We start from the raw sequence: 21,650 nt of genomic DNA, 5'->3' as shown, positions 1-21,650 counted from the left end.
AGAACATCAGTGTCTAAACTGGAGAGCTTCAAGAAACTCAGAGTAGTGCTGAATGACCATGAACTTTCTCCACCAACTTCTTGGGATGCATTGAACTGCTTATCTTCAGAATTCAGCTTCTGGTTCTTTATGTAATGTTAATATTTCCCTTTTAATTTTAGGAATTCTTGTTTTGAGATACCTAGTCTCTGGAACCCCCAAACAACTGATCTTTGTCACCACTTCTCACCAGGCAATTCAATGGGTTTTATAAGAACAACACTAACAAGACTCCTCATGAGACTTTCTTAGACCTCATCTCACCTTCTCAGGAGGTTTATGATCACCTTTGAGTTATTCAGAAATGAATGCTATTTGTCTTGAACAAATGAGGGGAACTGACAATGTTGAACTATTTCTGAGCCTGTGCTTCCAGGAAGTTGTGACAGTTAAGAAATCTACCATCATTCTGTGTCCCAGGAGCAGCTAACCACAAAGAACCACCCTGCCCTTGCTTATGTCAAGATCCATCTCCATCCTCCCTCAGAAATCCTGTAAGTCTCATAGATGACTCTTTATTATGTTTCTATAAACCCTAGGTCCCCTCCCTTTTCTTTCAGTTATTCTTCATTAATAAACATTGTCCTTATTCCAATAGCCTGAATAAAATCATACCCTTAATTGTCTGGTGCATTTTGTCTTTCATACTTTTGTTTCCTCTCATTTTCATGATTGAGTTCTATCAATATCTTTGCCTCTCTGAGCCTCAATTTCCTCATCTATCAAGGACTATTACTTCTACCTCCGAGAGGTGTGAGGGTTAAATGAGAGGAGGCATGGGAAAGAACCAAGCTAAGCAAATAGTAAGTGCTGAATAAATATCAATCCTTCTCCTTAGAGGAAAACAATCCCAAAGCAATAGGTGACTGAAGTGCTAACTGGTTAAAAGACAGGGGATAAATCAATGTAACTTTGTTTCCACAAATGGGAAAACAATTCAGAGCAGGTGCCGACATTGAAGTAAATAGCACAGGGCAGGAGCACCGTTTCATATGAGGCAGAAACTATGGCACTAATGTATGTTGGAAGCGTGCCTTCCTTCCCTGTAGGAAGCATGTGGTGGTGGAGGGGGCTGTTGCATATTGAGATCATTAGAAAAATAATTTACCTTTACATCCCAGTGACAAGGAGTATCTCAAATGGTAGCCCTCCTCCTACCTTGGAGTGGCTGAGTGACTGGGTGCCTACACTGTGGGTTTACTGACTATTTCCAGGGAGGTCCTAGTGGCTCTGTCTGCCAGGTGTGTCGCTTGTATTCACATCTCAGGCCTGGAGAACATAGGTCTAAAAACAGGTTAAGAGTGAAATTTCTGACAGCACTATATGAGTTTTTCCATAATTCTCCCAGGGCTTTGTGGAGCCCTTTTCAGGTCTACTGGCAGGGAATGACAGCTTCCTAACATACTTCAAGATTACTGGAAAGGAGAAATGCTGAAGAAACTAAGAACATTACATGGAAGTTTACAAGTGAGAGAACAAAGTCACTACTTGACAATTCAATCAGAAACTCAAATTGCTGCAGTTAGCATTCACGAAATACCAGTTTTAGATACACAAATGTAAAGTAATCAGAAAAACATTGCTCCTGAAAAGTGATCACCCTGGTGCTTTGCATTAAACTGTAATCAGCCTGAATGTAAAATGAGTGAATTCTAAGACCTGGAGACTTTAACCTCTGAAAAGAGAAACTATCTGGGGACCTTGACAAAATATGGCTCCTTATTTGCTGCTTTATCTTACCACTCTGTGGTCCTTAGTGATTTTTTTTTTTCATATTTCCAATTCTTTCTTCCCCACCAGCACCTTTTAATTTAATTCTTAACCCCATCAGGGTCAAATTACCCAGTAAGTACAGGCAGGCACAGTGCCTAAGTCTCACAGAACTGTTTTAATTTATTTTAAAATCAGAAAAAAAGGGATACCTGGGTGGCTCAGTGGTTAGGCATCTGCCTTCGGCTCAGGTCGTGATCCTGGGGTCCTGGGATCAAGTCCCTACAGGGAGCCTACTTCTCCCTCTGCCTATGTCTCTGCCTCTTTCTGTGTCTCTCATGAATAAATAAATAAAATCTTCTAAAAAAATCAGAAAAAAGAGAGAGGTGCCTGGGTGACTTAGTCGATTTAGCATCCAACTCTTGATTTCAGCTTTGGTCATGATCTCAGGGTTATAAGATTGAGCCCTGTGTCAGGCTCTGCACTCAATGCAAACCCTGCTTGGGATTCTGGCTGCCTTTCTCCCTGCCCCTCCCCACTCTTGAGGGTGCACACACACTTTCTCTCTCTAAAATAAATAAATTAAATCTTTTCTAAAACTCAGGAAAAAAGAACTCTTAGGTCAAAGAAAATATTTTACTATACAGTATTAATATATTCATCTTTATACCAACACATAGAATATAATTTAAGATGATTTTTTTTATGGAGGAAGTGCCCATGATGACAAGTGTGCCTAGTTGGGTTAGTTTGTAATTTAGAAGTGCTCTTAAATAAACCTTTAGGGACACAGAAACTAAAGGGTTACATTTCTTTTGTCCTAAGCTAAAGCTAGCAAGGCCCAAGGCCAACTTTGCAGGCCACCAGCCTCTGGGCTGGGGACACCTGTCACTTGCGAGGAACATCTTGCACCTGCGGGTTTCAGAAGGTTTCCCCTCTGGCTCTAAGCATGGGTTCCTGGCCTTCAGCAACCACACTCTGAGGCTTTTGGAAGCCAGCAACATTCTGCCGGCAGGAGCCATTAGAAACTCTGACTCGTCTATGATGGAGAAACCAGGGTTATGACTAAACTGACCACCATTCAAAGCAAAAATCAAGTTACAAATTCCAATATAGGATTTTCTTCCTCATTTGCATGAATTTAAATTTTAAAATGTATGTAATTTAAGCCCTAAAAGACAATCTTATAATTTAATAATGACCTTTAAGATGATAATAAAATCATGTGAGAAGTAGACCAAACCGGCAAGTAGAGCCTACTTATTAATCCAGTATTTGAATATCAGACACCGAGGCACGTACCAGGCATCGGTCTCCTTCCTTCTATGAGCAGCACCTGTTGGCATATGGAGAGTCTGCTTTCTTCCTCTAGCTTTTCTTGAAAAGTGCATTAACCTGATGTACTACTAGTGACTCCCATTTTGGGGCTCCTGCTGGGTGTCATACCCATTCCATAAATTATATCTAAATAATACAAAAATGCTGCAAAGTATCACTAACATTTTTATTTTAAAGACCAGAAAAGGGGCGCTTGGCTGGCTCAGTTGGTGGAACATGTGACCCTTCATCTCAGGGTTGTGAGTTTGAGTCCCACACTGGGCAGAGATTACTTAAAAATAAGATTTAAAAAAATTATAAAAAATTTTAAGATTTCTTTGTTTATTATTTATTTATTTATTTGAGATTGAGAAAGAGAGAGAGAGAGAGAGTACAAGCAGGGAGAGAGGCAGAGGGAGAAAATCTCAAGCAGACTCCCTGTTGAACAGAGTCCAACATGGGGCTCCATCTCATGACCTCAAGGTCATGCCTTGAGCCGAAATCCAGAGGCAGCTGCTCAACTGACTAGGCCACCAGGCGCCCCACTTAAAAATAAAATCTTAAAAAAATAAAGACCAGAGAAGAACTGGGTAACTTGTCAACAACACGGGGCCAGAAGTGCTGTAGAAAATTCTGACTCCGCTCTGTGTGACTTGAGCCTTGGGTTCCAGATGCTTCCTAGTGGCTGCAGGCCACTGCCACATTCAGAATTCGAGATGGAAATGAGCTTTGTAACTAAAGGCAGCGCAGGAGCCCCAAGGGTGGCTCCAGAATTGGCCTCTAACTGAGGAGATCTCTCAAGGCACTCTCCGGGACAAATAGCTGCCTCGGACCCTCTTGGACTTTCCTCCTAGGTCAGGTAACTGCCAGCCTCCAGAGGCTGGGTCACACCACTAGCTTGTCATCAGTGTTCTTCCCAGGCCTCTCCTTTTAGCCTCTGGGTTCAGCTCACACCCCCACCCCTTGCCAGACAGTCTTCCACAGAGACCCCAGCCCAGCCCGGCTTTTTTCTCCACCATATCTCTGCTTTGCCTCCAGAAGTGGGGAGTCTTACAGTTTGTATTATGCAGAAAGAAAGCTCAAAAGCACATCAATGCAGGTTTCAGTTATCAGAAATCCAAAGCAACAGTGAGGGTAAGTAGAGACTGTGCTTGACCATCATTTTCCCCATTCTTGACACCCTGACCTGAAATTAACTTGCCCCCCTCTGGACAGTAGGTACTAGCCGACACCCAGCACGCTGACAAACAAGCCACTGCTCTGAGCTCTTAGTTTCCCCTTTCTCTCTGGGTTTCAAGGGAACTCAAGCTCTTTTGAAAACTATGTTGCAGCCTGGATGAGGAAGGTCATGCTTTTGGAACGGTCCCCTCGGCCCCAGACTTCTAGAGACCCTTCCAGCAGAGCTCTGAAGGCTCAGAAACCTGTCAGCCTTTGAAGGTGGATGTGTGAAGTCAATTAAGAATCAAGTGCAAATTCATATCTTCCCGGGTTCTTTTTATGTGTGTTCTTTATATCTTGCCGATAAGACTGTAAATTCTTGGTGGGCAGGGATGAGCTTCTCATTTATTTTGTGCCAGAGGCCTCCTCTCTTTCACTTGCCTGTGCTCAATATGTGTTTAGTAAGTATTCTATGCAGGAAGAAGGAAGATTGAACTTCTTTTACATTTTCTGCAACACCAGCTCAGGGGTATACCTTCTCCTGGCCCTGAGGAACAGGCAAACAAAACACAGTTTATATGGGAAAACTTATTCCTAGCCAACCAAGTTGCTCTGACCCAGAGATTAGGATCCTAGAATCTGATGGAGACCTTGCCGCATTCCCTCCCGCCCACTTGAACTGTTCTCTCCCTGTACCTGCAAGTCTCTCTGCTCTGTGGAAATCATGTTCCCTTTATCGGAGCTGATGGCAGCCTCTGAAAGAAAAGGATAAAAAAGGTTAACAGTCACGGGTTTAAATTCCATCAAAAAGAAGAAGAAGAAAAAAAAAAAAAAGCACTGGGTGCTAATAACGTGAGAAAAAAAAAGCAGAGGGATGTTTCCCCCCATTCCCAACCAGGCTGTCTGTTCTCCTGCACACTAAGCTTGCTCCTTCTCATCATGAGTGAGGTTATTAAGATTGACTCATCTCCTGTTTGGGCCTGCGTGGAGATTCTGCAACCTTGCACTAATTTGTGTTCCATCGAGCCCCAAATAAGTTTAGGGCACATGGCAAATTGGATTTCAGGAGACAATGCATCTTGGAACAGGGAAAACTCAAATAAATGATGTTTACTGCCCTGGAGAAAGGACGTTGCCTTAGTCCTTGTATTCGGACCTGCTTACTTCCATCTGTTTCAGGGTGGTTGAGCTCAGTGGGAGGGGTGAGAAATGGGAGGCATCCCCTTCTCCTGCGAGGGTGGGGCAGGCTGCTAAGCAGTCTCTCAAGAAAACCTATCTGCCGCACATCCTCAGACCTCCCCATTCTCCACATCCTCTCCTCAGCTGCTCAATGGTGTGTCCTTATTTCCATAGATCCTTGGTATTAACCGGGTCGGTAATACCCTACTGGCCTCAGAACTGATGGGGCTTAAGTTAAATACCCGCAGAGCTGACCAACTGGCATATCCCAAAGCTACACTGGGCTGATTTTTAAATCCTCAAGAATCAGGGCAGTGGCTGTTGATCTGCAGCAGTGGGGGCAAGACGGCTGGGGCGAGGAGGTGTGGTGGGAAGTAAGTTGGGCATCACGCTTAGAACTCAAATCCCTTTGCCAGCACTCAGATCAGTTTCCTTCTTCTTAACACTTTGGCATCTATCTATCTATCTATCTATCTATCAAAAATTTTTTTAAAGTAGACTCCATGCCCAGCACAGAGCCCCCTGTGGGGCTTGAACCCACAACCCAGAGATTAACACCTGAACTAAGATCAAGAGTCCCAGGCCTAACCAACTGAGCCACCCAGGAGCCCCCTTGGGCATTTATTTTTAAGGAAATAATATATGAATGGCACAAAAGTAAAAATATTCAAAAAGGCTGATGGTAAAAGGTGAGATTGTCTCCCATTCTTGCAGCCCCTGCCTACTTTCCTTCTCCCGAGGTGATGGGTGTGACCCTTTCCCCGTGGGTCCTGCTGGTCATTATCTATGCATAGGCAAAAACATGTGTATATGCTTCTTATTCTCTAAAAGTGCAAAAGATCAGACTCTTTTACACTCTGATCTTCTTCATTTAACAGTATAAAGTATCCTGGAGATTAGTTCATGTCAATCCACACAGAGCAGTCTCAGGGCTTTCTTTAATAGCCATACAGTACGATTTTTAAATTAATTAATTAACTAATTAATTATTATTATTATTTTCATTTTTTTAATTTTTATTTATTTATGATAGAGAGAGAGAAAGAGGCAGAGACACAGGCAGAGGGAGAAGCAGGCTCTGTGCACCAGGAGCCCGATGTGGGACTCGATCCCGGGTCTCCAGGATCGTGCCCTGGGCCAAAGGCAGGCGCCAAACCGCTGCGCCACCCAGGGATCCCTAATTATTATTTTTAGAGAAACAGAGACCATGAGTGGCCATGGAGGGTGGGGCATGGGGGTGAGGCGGTTGGGGGTGAGGGAAGGCAGAAAGAGAGAGGAGAGAGTCCCAAGCAGCCTCCCCGCTCAGTGACCTTGAGATCATGACTTGAGCCAAAATCAAGAGTCAGATGCTTAACCAACTGAGCCACTCAGCCGCCCCCATGAAGTCCTGAATTATAAAAATGCATCATAATTCCTTTAAAAGTCTGCATAAATAGATTCCGACAGGTTGCTTTTACAAACAATGCTACCAGGAATAACTGTGTACGCATCACTCATGCAAGTGCTGGTACGTATGTGGGATAAAGTTCTAAAAGGAGAATTGCTGCATAAAAAGGTATATGCTTTATCATTTTGTTAGACTTTGCCCAAGTGGTTTCAATGGAGATTTTCACCAGAATTTACATTCTCACCAGCTCTGTACTGCTACTCTGCATTGTTGTACCTGCTATTCTACATTGTTGCCAATTTAATGTTTTCAAACATTCTGACCTTATATCATCTAGTTGTTAAAAAAGAAAAACATTATTGTTTCAATTTTCAATTCTTTTATGAATCAGGCCAAGCAATTCATTTTCTAAATTATTAATCTAAATTATTAATATTTATAGTATCTTCTTTTTTTTTAGATTTTATTTATTTATTCATGAGAGAAACACAGAGAGAGGCAGAGACACAGGCAGAGGGAGAGGCAGGCTCCATGCAGGGAGCCCGATGCAGGACTCGATCCCGGAAATCCAGGATCATGCCTTGGGCCAAAGGCAGGCGCTGAGCCACCACTGAGCCATCCAGGGATCCCCCTCAACCTTCGTTTTAAATTTTTAAAATTTTTAGATTTTTAAAAAGATCTTATTTATTTGTTTGAGAGAAAGGTTGAGAAGGGGGAGGGGCCACTGAGCAGGAAGCCGCTGTGGGGCTCAGGGCTCAATCCCAGGACCCTGAGATCATGACCTGATCTAAAGGCAGATGCTTAACCACTTAAGCCACCCAGGTGCCCCCCCTTTCTATGCCTTCTTGATTTACTTTACTTTTATTATTTCATATTTATTTTTTTATTTCATATTTATTAACATCACTTTTAAAGTACATTTCCTTGTTTCTCTATTAAACTATTATATAGGCCCAATTTTCTTCGTTTATTATGATAAATGTACTTTTGCTGAGTACTACTCATAGATTCTGACAATGTTTTAATTATTGTTATTTTGCTGATGAAATGTGATTTCACTTTTCTTCTCTGAACTAAGAATTGTATAAGAGGAAGACTTTTTTTTTTTTCCAATTTTGCTAATTGACTTCTAGTCCATTGCATTGTAATCAGAAAATATTGATATACTCATCCACATTTTGGAATATTTGGAGACTTTCTTTGGGCTTAACAAATAGTTGACTTTTAAAAACATTTCTTGGGATCTTGAACAAAAATACAGTCTCAGTTTTCACCAAGTTGTACATATGTTAGAATTCTGTACTATATATGACTCATATAACTCTAAAAATTTACACACACACACACACACACACACAGAGATACACACACACACACTATTATTTTAGTCAGGGCTCTCCAGGGAAACAAAGAAAGAGAGACTTATTTTAAGGAATCAGCTCATGTGATTGTGGAGGTTTGGCAAGTCCCAAATCTGCAGGGCAGGGGGCAGGCTGGAGACCATACAAGAGTCCCAGCCTGGGTCCCAGGACTGCCTGCTGGCCGGATTCCTTTTTGGTCAGGGGAGGTCAGTTTTTGTCTATCGAGGCCTTCAGCTAATTGGATGAGACCCACCCACATTTTGGAGGTAATCTGCTTTCCTCAGAGTCAACTGATTTAAATGGTAATCTCATCCACAAAATACCTTTACAGAAACATCCAGAATAATTTTTTTTTTTTTATTTATGATAGTCACGAGAAAGAGAGAGGCGCAGAGACACAGGCAGAGGGAGAAGCAGGCTCCATGCACCGGGAGCCCGATGTGGGACTCGATCCCGGGTCCCCAGGATCACGCCCTGGGCCAAAGGCAGGCGCCAAACCGCTGCACCACCCAGGGATCCCTATCCAGAATAATTTTTGACCACATATCGGGCACTGTGGCCCAGCCAGGTTGACACATAAAAGTAATCATCACAAATATATATATAGTATATATAACTGTGTGTATTAGAGTTTTATATATTTTATTCTAGTAGTCACTTTTATATCCACGTCTTCATATAATACACCAATCTTCTATGTCTATATGTAGTATCTTGATGATCTTCAATGAGCAAATTGCATTAGAGTACTTCCTCTTTCTTCTCTTTCCCTACCTCTTCCACATCATCCAATTTCCATTGACTATATAGCTTTTCTTTGTGTTTAACTTCCTATTTTTCAAATATTTATATGGCTATGGCTTGGTTTGGCAGCTTTAAATAACTTTTTATTTTTTTTAACCTAACTGCAAAAGACAAGGTAATCAATTCTTACATTATCTCATACCACGTGTCCTCCCTGAGCCTCATTCCTGGTTTTTTGTGCCTGCGCTGTAAGGGTTTGGGACATTTCAGTCTGCTCTGTAACTCTGCTGTCCACATCTAGTTAGGACTCTGGCTTAAAGGTAAAGATTCATTGCTCATGATTGGCTTTTGGGCCAGTTTTTCCATTTGTTTCTGAATTTCTCATATGTTCCTCAAGAAGGACTCAAGGTAAGTATTTTCTGAGTGCTAGCAGGTTCAAGGTAAGCATTTTCTGAGTTCTAGCAGATTTTCCTTCTGGCTTTACAGTTGAACTTATTTTATCAGGGTATAAAATTCTCAGGTCACATTATTCCTCAAGGACTTCAAAAGTATTTATTGAGCACCTGTTTTGTTTGCTTGCTTTTCTATTGCTTAGACCGTTTACTGCTTAGTCTGCTCTCTACGCAACCAGTTTTATTCTATTTCGTGATACAATCTTCTTGTCTAGCTGCCCAAAATATTCCTTATTTTTAAAGGCTTATAATTTTATCAGATTATCTCTGCTGTTGGTTATGGGACAGTTTGCCTTCTCAATAAGGGGAGTCAAATTTCTCTAATTATTATAAAGTTTTATTAATTATACCTTTAACTAGACCTGTGTTTGTTCCTTTATTTGGATTATATTCTTTTGGAGCACAAATTAGGTGGATCTGTCATATTTTTTCGTCTCCGGTCCTCTGTAAGTATTTCATGTACTCTGATTTCATTTTTAAAAATTTCCATTCCATTTTTGTTTGCTCTTTCTCTGTCCTGCTCCTCATGTCCTTGCTCTGTTTTCAACAGGGTTTATCACATTTGTGATACTTTCAATTTGGTTTTCCTTTTGTGATAGTTCTTACTTTTTTTTTCTTTACCAAATCATATTTTATCCACTTCTATTTCTTGCCGTGTCTCCTCCAGACTTTTCCACCTCTGCTCTAAAGGCTTGTTTATAGAGAAGCAATCACTTGGTTATTATTTTCAGTCAGATTTTTCATATGTTCTAGTACAACAGCTTTCTTGTGCAAGTGTTTTCAACTGCTTTTGCCTTTCCTATTGCATTTGCCCCTTCTCCCCCTTGTAGTTCCTTACAGTCTTGTAATCACTTCTTTAAGTTAATAATCATCTTTGAATTAGTGGGGTCCTTTCTGGGCCAGCTGTTGGCAGATGATTCGTGGCCGAGAGGGCCAGAGCTCCCTCCAAGCCACAGGAATCTTGCCTCTGACAGCACTGTGTCAGCGTGACCGCTTTCTTCCAGCCAAACTAGGTTGGCACAGCAGGATCTTCCCAATTTAGAGACTCTCTCTTTTCTCCTGCCATCCTGGTATACTACTTCTTGCAAATATGGCATGCCTGTGTGATTCCTCATTTAGCTCCACCTTTCCAACTTCTCAAGCCTTTGTACCAAAAAGAATTTATGGAAAATCCTACTGCCACACTGTGGTTTGCCCCTAATTCTGGACCCATGTTTTCAGAGCTCTTTTCTGCTGGCATTACCAAAATTCTGAAGCCATGGGCATCTTCCCTCAGGCCTTCATACACCCTTGTGAGAACTTTCCTGTAATTTGGGAACTTTCCTCTATCTTGTGATTTGGGTTATATCTCCTAATTTCATCCAAGAGGCAGAAACTCTCTTGTTTGCTTTTTCAAGGTTTCTTATGAAGAGGGGATCTCTTCAAGCCAGAAATGATCTTCAAAGCAGACTTATGTGTTTGGCCTCCAGAAGGGATGGGTCCTAGCCAGGCTCTGGGATGATCCCAATTATCTTTGCCTCTGGTATTCGCACTTTGTGCAATTCCCTTTTTGAGCAGGGTATGACCTATGACTTGCTTTCACAAAAATAATATGGCAGAGATGATAGGATGTTATTTCCAAGATTATGTTACATAATATTATAAACTATCATGCTAGGAGACCCTTGCTGTGCTTGATGAAGCAAGAGACCATGCATTAGAGGCCCATGAGGCAAGGAACTGAGAACAGATTCTAGCCAAAAAGCATCTAGGAACTGAGAGTAGCCTTGGGTCAATAGCTGGCAAGAAACTGAAGCCCTCAGTCCTATAACCCAGAAGGACCTGAATCCTGCCAGCAACCACGTGAACTTGAAAATGGCTCTTTCCTCAAAAGACATGAAAGGACATTTCTCCAAAGAAGACATACAAATGACCAACAGACACATGAAAAAATGCTCAATATCACTTGGCATCAGGGAAATACAAATCAAAACCACAGTGAGATACCACCTCACACCAATCAGAATGGCTAAAATTACCAAGTCAGGAAATGAGAAATGTTGGCTAGAATACAGAGAAAAGGGAACTCTCATACAGTGTTGGTGGGAATGCAAGCTGGTGCAGCTGCTCTGGAAGAGTATTTTCAACTTAAAAAATTTTAAAATAGAGCTACCCTATGACCAGCAATTGCACAACTAGGGATTTACCCCAAAGATATGAGTGTAGTGATCCGAAGGGGCACCTGCACCCCAATGTTTATAGTAGCAATATCCCCAATAGCCAAACTATGGAAAGATCCTAGAAGTCCACTGACAGATGAAGAATAAAAAAGATGTGGTGTACATATATACAATGGAACGTTATTCGGCTATCAAAAAAATGCTATCTTGCCATGTACAATGATGTGGATGGAACTAGAGGGTATTATGCTAGGTGAAATAAATCAATCAGAGAAAGACATTTATCATATGATCTTACTCATATGTGGAATTTAAGAAACAAAACACAATCATAGGGGAAGAGAGGGAAAAATAAAACAAGATGAAATCAGAGAGGGAGACAAACCATAAGAGACTCTTAATCACAGGAAAAAAGCTGAGAGTTGTCAGGGGGGTGGTGGGAGAGGGTAACTGGGTGATGGGCATTAAGGTGGGCATGTGATGTCATGAGCACTGGGTATCATATAAGAAATGATGAATCACTGACTTCTACCTCTGAAGCTAATAATACATTATATGTTAATTAATTGAATTTAATTTTTTTAAGTTAAATAAATGAATAAACCTTGGAGCTATAAAAAGAAAAAGAAAAAGAAAAATGACTCTTTCCTTAATCAGGCGTTGAGATGAGACCACAGTCCTGGCAGACATCTTCAGTACAACCTTGCTAAGAACCCAGTTGATCTGTATCCAGATTTCTGACCCACAGAAACTGAGACAAAAAACGTGTGTTGCTTTAGCTACTGAGTTTGTTGTGGTATTGTCACACATTAGTAGATAACTAATACAGCATGTCCAGTCTGTGTTAGAAACAGACCACGGCCAGCAGTTCTGTAGGCTCTAGAAGAGCACCACATGAGGCTCATGGTTTTGTGTTGAAGAACATTAATTTTGCAATCAAATAGATGTGTGTTCAGGTACCAGGCCCACCTTGAGTTATGAGGCTGTTAGGTCAATCAGGAGCTGTGTGGCCCAGGATGAGTTGCTTAATCTACTTGAGCTTTGGTTTTTTCAATTTTTAAATATGAGTGTTAACTGGACTCATATTCTATTGGTGAGCAGAAGGCTTAAAAGAGATTAATAAAATGGGGCACCTGGGTGGCTCAGTCAGTTGTGCGTCTGCCTTCTGCTCAGGTCACAATCTCGGGGTCCTGGCATCGAGCCCCATGTTGAGTCCTGCATCGGCGGGATGTCTGCTTGTCCCTCAGTCCCTGACTCTGCTAGTGCTCTCTCTATCTCTATCTCAAATAGATAAATAAAATCTTTTTAAAAAGAGAGATTAATACAATAAAATGCTTTCCATTATTCCGGGCACAAAAGAAGTGCTCAGTGAGTATCTATCAGTCTTGCTGTCCCAGAAGCGCTATGAAGTACTGGTTCCTGGTGGCCACACAACCACCACCAGATTCCAGGGTTTGATTTTTTTTTCCCTCCAGGAAAGGCTATGATAGCAGAAGGAGCACTGGAGTGGGAGTCAGAATTTCTGGATTTCAATCCTTTCTGTGCCGCTGCTAAGCTGGGTGACGCTGGGAAGTCATTTCATCTCCTTGAGCCTAGTTCCTCATCTGAAATTCATCGTGTTTGTCCCTGCTTATGTCTTGAGGGTCCAAGGTGTATGTCAAATGCTTGTGAGCAGTAATAGGGTACACAAATATGAGCACTGGCACTGTTAATAAAACCATTTGATAAAATGGTAATTAAAATCTTGGAGAGGCCCTTTACCATGACGACTCACGGTATCTCTATGGCCACGCCAGGATGGGAGCTAAACCCGAGCACCCAGGAGGTAGCCCAGGTGTGGCACAGTGGTTGAAAGTGTGAGCTCCAGAGCAGGACTGCCTGCCTGGGTTAAAATCCTCCTCTGCCACAGATTGTTGAAGCCCAGGAAACTACTTACCTCTCTCTGCTTCCACCTCTGCAGCTATAAAATGAGTATGAGAGTTACCCTTTGCTTCACAGGGTTGGTTTTTTTTTTTTTTTTTAGATTTTATTTTATTCATGAGAGACACAGAGAGAGAATGGCAGCGACACAGGGAGAGGGAGAAGGATGCTCCCTGTGGGGAGCCTGAGGTGGAACTCAATCCCAGGACCCCAGGGTCAGGACCTGAGCTACCCAGGGGCCCTTCAACCTCTGAGCTCAACCTCTGAGCCACCCAGGGGCCCTTCAACCTCTGAGCCACCCAGGGGCCCTTCACAGGGTTGTTCTGAGCATCAAATGTACTGATGCATTTGAGCACTCTGAATCCTAAATCTTAGAAAAACTCCTTCATATGACATGCTCAGTGACTATCAGCCGCCATCATTATTCTTGAAGACTCCTTTATCATTTCCTTCATTTCTACGCTTTGGGTGGGGGAATGAAGTTCTGGTTTTGTTCCCATTCAGCCACCTGGCACTTCCTGTTTGTCTCCTTGCAAGGATTTCACAACAACTGATGAAGGGAGGACAGATTTGGACCAAATCAAAGATAATAAAGGACATCAAAAACTACTTACATTCAATTTGTGACTTCATCTGCTCTCTTGAAGTAAAAGATGACTAATAAAGGATTTAAAATTGGGAGGGGGGAAAGAAGTTACAAAGTTAAACGTGCTCTGCAGCTAGAAAAAAATAGAAATTCATTGTCTTTGGATAAAATGGCATAAATTTCCCCAAATATTTCGATTACATGAATTCACTCCCTTTATTGGAAGTGGCTGGGTAATGAGATAGCTAACTTCATTGAAAACAGATTCCCTTTAGAAGATAATTTCCTCATTATCCTCAGAGGCTCTAGAATCTGCTGTTAGATTCAGAATTCAATTTTGAGTGACTTAAGGGAATAAAACCCTCATAACTTTTCTTTCTAAATTACAGAAGATCAAAGACTGAACATGCCCTTTAAACAAACTTATTATTATAGCATCTCACACTATCTCACACACTTAGAAACTAATAATTTTTCAATAAATTTAACTTATTACATTAATTTTTAGAAGATTTTTCTGAAATCTTTCAGGAATGACAGTTTTATCTCTCGGTTTTCACGTAATTACGGTCAAGTTGGTTGACAAGTAGAAAAAAGTTGCAGACCATGAGTGCGACGGGGCACCTACTGGGGTAACTCACTGAATCCCTCAGTAGCCCCGGAAGCGAGGGGTGAATTTCCTTATTTATATGTGACTCTGATAGGTAATCCAGCATCCTGGTGCTAGAGGCATCTAAACTCAGCTCTATCCAAATTCTAAGCCTTCATTCTTTCTACCATAGATGCCACCCATCGACCATGAAGCAACGTCCAGTGACACCCCACCCCACCTGACAGCACAGAGGAAAAGCCCAAGTCTAGAGGAGATGAAGGGGCTAGTCCGGGCTCCACCGTGACCTGGCTGCTGGCACTGGGATCGCTAAGCAGCCGGCAGATCTGGGTCGTCCTTCCTTCCCCGCGCCCTAGTGATGTGAGTTTGGACCATCTATTTAAATCTCCTTGCGCTTCAGTTTCCATACTTGTCAAATGAGAACAAACTTACATCATCAGGATGTTCTGAGGGTTAAATGAGCATATTATGTCAAATACTTAGCACTAGCATCTGGCATATGCGATGTGATCAATTATAGGTAACTGTTCTCAGGGACCCTAGTAATAATAATAATAGCCCCGTGAGTTCTGATAAAGGACTTGTTCATATTTGTCATCACTCTAATTATATAAATATACCAACAATGACTGGTGCGCTGTATCCTACCTATGTGTTTCCGTGTGGCTTAATTTAAACAGATGAGCCTTGCTTTAGGCTGCCGTTAACGTGCAGGTGGAATGTACGTACATATATCTGCCAAGGACTGTGCCCTCCTATAGATACGAACTGATGCTATTATTTCCTGGCACTGACCACTAATTTCCTGGGGCCTCCTGAGAAATTTGGAGTTGTGCTTTTGCTCTCTGCACCTCCTGGGACCCCACCCTGCTGTTGCCCCTGATGAGTCAGCCCAGGCAGGTCCAAGTTCATTACTGATTTCCTGGGCTCTCTGGGACTCAGGGCCCTGTTAATCTGCCTGCCTCCCAGCTGCCCAAGCCCGGCCCCCTTTCTGGCAGCCACTGCCCCCTACAGCTCTCTGATCCTATCCCAGTAGCTCTTAATTGTCTTAGGGCTACCTGTCTTTCTTTTTCTCTGTGAGTGAAGCTTAGCGTGTGAATCACTTTGTACGAATTGTTTATTTTGCACACCTCCCATTTTTCAGTAGTTTACCTCTGCACACTTCTTTCCTTCTATGCTGGGGCAAGTGTACCAAAAAACCCTATTGTTCTCCTAATCCCTCCTGGCCATGGTGCCTCCCCCTCCCCATCCTTATCTTCCTTTGTAAGCTTTTACTGACACAGCAGATTCTTACCTTGCTCCCTTTCGATTTTCCTAAGTACAAATGGTTGCTTAACCCCTTGCTAGCAGATGCTTTATTTGCAAAGCCATGCAGGTTTTTTCCTATTTTTCTCAAGCTCCTGCTTCCATTCATCTGACATTAGTTTTAAAAGAACCCTCGTGTTCATACCCAAGTGTGACTTTAAAGGACAGAGACGGGAACATAGGGAGCCTACACGATGGGTGCTTCTCTTTGCATTTGATGCTGAATATCTACATCTACCCTATAACGAGATCATCTGCATTTATTCTAGAACTGTATCATCCACAACTATTCTATGTCATGTCCATCTATCCTTTATATCATCTCCACCTATTCTGTATCCTCACTGGGTTGCCATATTGCTCGTGAACCTTCCAGAATTTCAAAATATGGTAGTGACGAGGAACTCACTGCCCTGCAGCGCCCCCTCCATCTCTGCCAGGACAGCCCCAACTGCTCTTCTATGCACATTTCCATTTCAGGCCTTACCCTGCCCTGAAATCTTCCCTGGTGGTATCTGAGAATCACAAGTACTTAGTATCTGACTCTCAAATTTGGGTATCGGGTTATCGGGTGGATTGTTTTGCATCCTCCTGTGTACTCTCTTCTACTGTGTCCTTAATTGTTTTGTAAGTGCAGCTTTGCGCTCCTGACTCATGCTTTAAATTACTTACAGGTAGACAATGGTTAGGCATCCTTCATGCTTCCATCTTAATCTACTAGACTCTTTCATGGGCATCAGAATGCCTCCAGGAACCTGCCTTCAAAAGATCCCTGGGTCTTTTGCCAGCCCAGCTGAATGAGAAATTCCAGGCATGGGGACATGAAATCTGTGGTTTAAATGAACTCTTAGGAGCTTACGAAGTCACTCTAAGTTTGCTAACACTAGGTTTGGAGAAACCTCTAAAACAGCTTTAAAATTTCCCTTCTTGGGTGCCTGGGTGGCTCAGTGGTTGACTGTCTGCTTTCGGCTCAGGGCATGATCCTGGGGTCCTGGATGGAGTCCTGCATCTGCTCTCTGCATGGAGCCTGCTTCTCCCTCTGCCTGTGTCTCTGCCTCTGTGTGTGTGTGTGTGTCTCTCATGAATAAATAAATAAAATCTTTAAAAAAAAAAAAGATTTCTCTTCTTTTCCATTCCCACAGTCCTCTTGCTAAGCAAGGTTCCTATCACCCAGAGCACACATGTGCACACACACACGTGTGTGCACATGCACACCTCTTTTTTTAATTTAGTATTTGAACAGCAAACAAATATTAATGAATACTTAGTATGTGCCAGACACCGTGGTAGATGTAGAGAGGAACAGACCATGACCCCTGTCCTTGAGTTGACAATACAGAGAGGATGGCACACACAGGCATCCCACACTTAATGAGAGGTCAAGGCTATGAGCCAAAATGAGGCTGAAAAGCTAGCCTGCCTCGAGTTTGTGCCTAGAACACCGGTGTTAGAGTTTAACTGCGATTTGTCCATCCTGTCCCAGGAAGGGCAGGTGTGAGGTTAATTTGTGTTCCATTTCAGAGAGGGGGAGATGCATCCAAGCAAGCAAACAAATAAACAAAGGAAGAACATCCATGCTTGGTTATTTTCCATTGGACCAGCGTTGCCTCCATGACCCAAGCCCGTGAACATCCCCCCTCCATCCCAGAGTACACACAAGCAGGATTCGTGTGCAGCAGGCATGGGTAAGTGTCAGGAGTGGCTGAGGCCTCTCAGCAGGTGCCTGGCCAAAAAAGAACTGTCCTCACATGTACTCGGGACCCAGGCTTGGGATGGGTTGTCAAAACATATGTCTCAGGAATAAATTCCTGGGGCAGTGACAGTACTGATTCATGACAGCCCCTTGATACATGGAGGTTGACGATTTGTACTGACCTCTTCAGCATTCTCGTTTCTCGAAACAGAGCCTGTCATTTCAGAACATCTAACACTTGAAAACAGCTTATTGTGGTGGTGCCATGGCAACACAAAAAGGCTTTCCCCCGTTTGTACCAAACAAGAGCTAGAGGTGTTTGACGAGCACACAGAAACAGCCTGTAGTTCAGGACAGAGGACATTTAAATAAATTGGCAGGACTCATTTCTGCCCTTGCAAATTGACAGACTTGATTTCTAGCCTCCGTCTCTTGTGCTGTGAGCCTTGAAACGTAGCGGGAGCATGAATTCGGGGCAGCTGGCTTTTCTTCCCCCATTTGTCCCCATTTGTCCGTCACGTGAACATTCTTTTCTGGTGATGTGGGGAATATTTATGCTAATGCCTTGGCTGTGGGTAATATTTTGATCGGACAACTGCTCCTTAATCTCTCACTTTCCTAAGTCATACTCATCACTTCTGCAGGCAGCAGACTCCTTTGTAATAAGGGAGATTTAGATTAGATCAGCATTTTCCAAACCTGGTTGTACATTAGAGGAGGCTGGGAGGCATGTTAAAAATGCAGATTCCAGAGACCTATCCAGACCTACTAATTCAAATTCCCCTGATGGAGGGGCCCAGCAAACTGGCTTTTTTAAGCTGTGGCTTGGTGATTTTTCTTTTTCTTTTTTTTTTTTTTTTAAGATTTTATTTATTTATTCACTAGAGACACAGAGAGAGAGGCAGAGACATAGGCAGAGGGAGAAGGCAGGCTCCCTGCAAGGAGTCCAATGTGGGGACTCGGTCCCAGGATCACAACTTGAGTGGAAGGCAGATGCTCAACCAATGAGCCACCCAGGTGCCCCCTGGTAATTTCAGTCTAGGCAGGCCTGTCCCTGCCACTGAGAACCCCCAGCTCAGACACTGCCCAAGGCCCTTCTAGCTTTGCTGTGTGTGGATTCAGGATCTCCTGACCCTCTCCCTGCTCCTAACTGAGCCCCTCCATCACCACGACCACCACCACCACCACTACACACAAAGAACCTGCCAGTCTCTTTGGTAACTCCTCTGGGCACTAGAAGATCTAAGGGTTTTGTAGGTTCAGCAAATGAGCCTTTTGCTCCAGGGTATGCAGGTGGCTCATGAGCACTGCTGTCGGATGGCTGAGGAATGGTGGTTCCTTCCAGAATAATAGGCTGCCTTGGTATCGCACTTAAAGCTCATTTTCAGGCACTTGTGCACACTTTAATACAGGACTGGAATCCTGAGCCATTTCTGTCCGTCCAGCTGTGTGAGTTAGAATTGCAGAGGAGACAAACATGAGAATGAGGTTGACCTGGGGATATCTGGGGCAACAAAATCAGACAAGAGCTGGGAAGCAACCTCTGTCTATAAATCCTGCAGGCCAGTGTCTCATGCTGAGTAAAGCAATCTCCTAGTCATCCAGGAGAGTAAGATTTATGCCAGGTGAGAAAGGACAGTCAGCTGATTTCCTATCTGCGGACGGATGAGCAGGGTAGGGAGGCGGGAGAGCGCAGTAGCTCAGGCCAGGGCCCCCGAGGCAGACAGGCCTGCCGTCCAATCCTGTATCCCTCACTCACCAGACCCGCTGGCTTAGAAAATTCTCTAGGGACTGATTTTTCCATCATAAAATATGGATAGTAACAGTCCTGTAGCATAAGGTTATTGTAGAGGTTAAATGTAAAAATCTGGGGCACCCTGGTGGCTCAGTCAGTTGAGCGTCTGCCTTCGGCATAGGTCATGAGCCCAAGGTCCTGGGATCGAGCCCCGGGTCCGGCTCCCTGCTTAGTGGGGTGTCTGTTTCTCCCTCTACCTCTCCCCCACACTTGTGTGTGCTCTATCTCCTTCTCATTCTAATAAATAAATCTTTTTTTTTAATGTAAAAATCTGTTAAAAGCCCTCTAGCATCAATCAGAGCCTAACTTAGAGTAGCCCTTATTGTTTCTTATTGTTCAGAAAATGCAATGATAGTTAATGTGATTCCCACATAAATAAAAACTATAATGTAGACAGTTTTACTATCTCTCACTGCTCCCCTTACAGTGCTCCTCTGAGCGACCACATCACAGGTGACTATCCCTTTTAGGCCTTCCACCTTGCGGCTAGAACTGGAGCAACCCACTCTGCCTACCCCTCCTTTTCAGTCGTCATGCAGCCCACACCCTTCACTCAGGTTACCCCACTGCTGATTTGGCTCTCCCTGTGTGTGGGAACCCACTCATCTCCCAAGTACCACCCCCTCCCAGCACCTTGATAGCACTTAGGTATTTGCCGAGGCTCCACTGGAAATCATCTCTTAGGGAGCCAGTGCTTGCTCACCTTCTGCCAAAGCGAGCTTTCTTTTAATTGATTTCAACCAGGTTTCACTTTCTAAGTGTGGCCTCGGCTAGTATTGTTAGCTTATAGGATTGCCATGACAACGGAATGAAATGATGTTCAAACGCACTTAGCACAGTTCCTGGCATGTGGCGGCACTCAAAACACGTTACTGATTTTCATTATTGGACCCTGGGAGCCGGGAACAAGGTCTTGGTCGCTGGTCGTCCCTCAAGGGCTGCCATTCTTTGCAAACCGGCCTCGGCTGTCAGCCCTTCTCTTTGATGGAAGCACTTTGTCTTCTTTGAACTTGCCGCCCTGCAAAATTCTGTGGCCTTTGCCTGCCCTTCTACCCCCTTCCCAAAAACTTCATTTTTTTTTTTCATTTTTAATGATATGCTTAAAAATTGTACATATTTTTATACAATTCGAAGATACAAAAAAATGTAAAACTAAAAACTAATCTCTCCCACTTTACAGTTTAATACGTAAACTTCTGAACTTTTCTCTATATTTATGTAATGTATGGCGCTTTCTGTTTCTTTTCTTTTTTCGTTCTTTTCAAAGATGGGCTCGTACCAGACATAGTATTCCATGACTTGTTTTTTATTTTTTCTATCCGCTTATTTTTGTTTTTTCTTGCTCAACAAATACCATGAATATACTTCCATGTTGTGACACATCATTTTTTTAGACAAGGCTGCATGGAATTTTAGAGTACTGTTTCCAGTTTTTTCTATTCAATGGATTCTTCTGGTTTCAATATTAATATGCTTTTTACTAGAGCATTCCACCTTGAATGTTAATTTTGAGCTTGGGCAGCCCCAGTGGCCCAGCGGTTTAGCACTGCCTTCAGTCCGGGGTATGATCCTGGAGACCCAGAATCGAGTCCCACGTCAGGCTCCCTGCACGGAGTCTGCTTCTCTCTCTCTCTCTCTCTCTCTCTCTCTCATGAATAAATAAATAAAATCTTTAAAAAAAATTTTGAGCTTATTCTGGGATTCTCGAACCTGAGAGGCTCGTTGCTGGTGGTGAGAGACAATGAAGGCATCACAATGCTGTGGTGGGGAAACAAAGGGTTTGTGTGCATGCTGCTGTCAAACTTAGTTTAAAATGATAAAACTGAAATCATGGCCTCACTGCACTAATTGACAATAGATAAGAATTAACCTATTTTAGAGATGGGAAAGATGAGGTAGGGGACAGTTTGTATTCACTTTACCCCTGTAGGGTTCAGATAAAACCCAAAAGCTCTGCTGGACTTTTTTTCCAATTGAGAAACACTTCTTCTTGAAGTCTATTACTCATTTTCAAAAACACCCAGTGGATCGCCAAATCATACAGAACATCTGCTTTCATCAAGAGATAGTGCATTCAAATGTCTCCAGACATCACTTAATGGTTTTAGGATTCCCTGCTGTTTTGTCCATTCTGTTTCTATTCCAGCATCTCCAACCAGTTTTTATTCTCTCGCATCTTTGCCTTATCTCCTCCCCAGAGCTGGGAGGAAAACAAGGGGCCCTCAGGCATAGCCC

The 21,650-nt window shown here is 42.9% G+C and overlaps 1 long non-coding RNA gene across 1 annotated transcript; it reads right to left on the bottom strand.

Annotated features, from left to right (window-relative positions):
• Positions 1-3,453: 3,453 nt before the first annotated feature.
• On the bottom strand, positions 3,454-20,206 carry LOC112642884 (uncharacterized). The gene is made up of 4 exons (XR_003125481.3): positions 20,119-20,206; positions 14,041-14,083; positions 4,921-4,979; positions 3,454-4,771 (listed from the first exon to the last, which is right to left on the bottom strand). It is a non-coding gene; the product is annotated as an uncharacterized LOC112642884 (long non-coding RNA).
• Positions 20,207-21,650: the final 1,444 nt, after the last annotated feature.

This window comes from Canis lupus, chromosome 38 (assembly GCF_003254725.2).
Source record: "Canis lupus dingo isolate Sandy chromosome 38, ASM325472v2, whole genome shotgun sequence".
Taxonomy (NCBI): Eukaryota; Metazoa; Chordata; class Mammalia; order Carnivora; family Canidae; genus Canis; species Canis lupus.
This window is presented reverse-complemented; position numbering and strand designations above follow the sequence as displayed.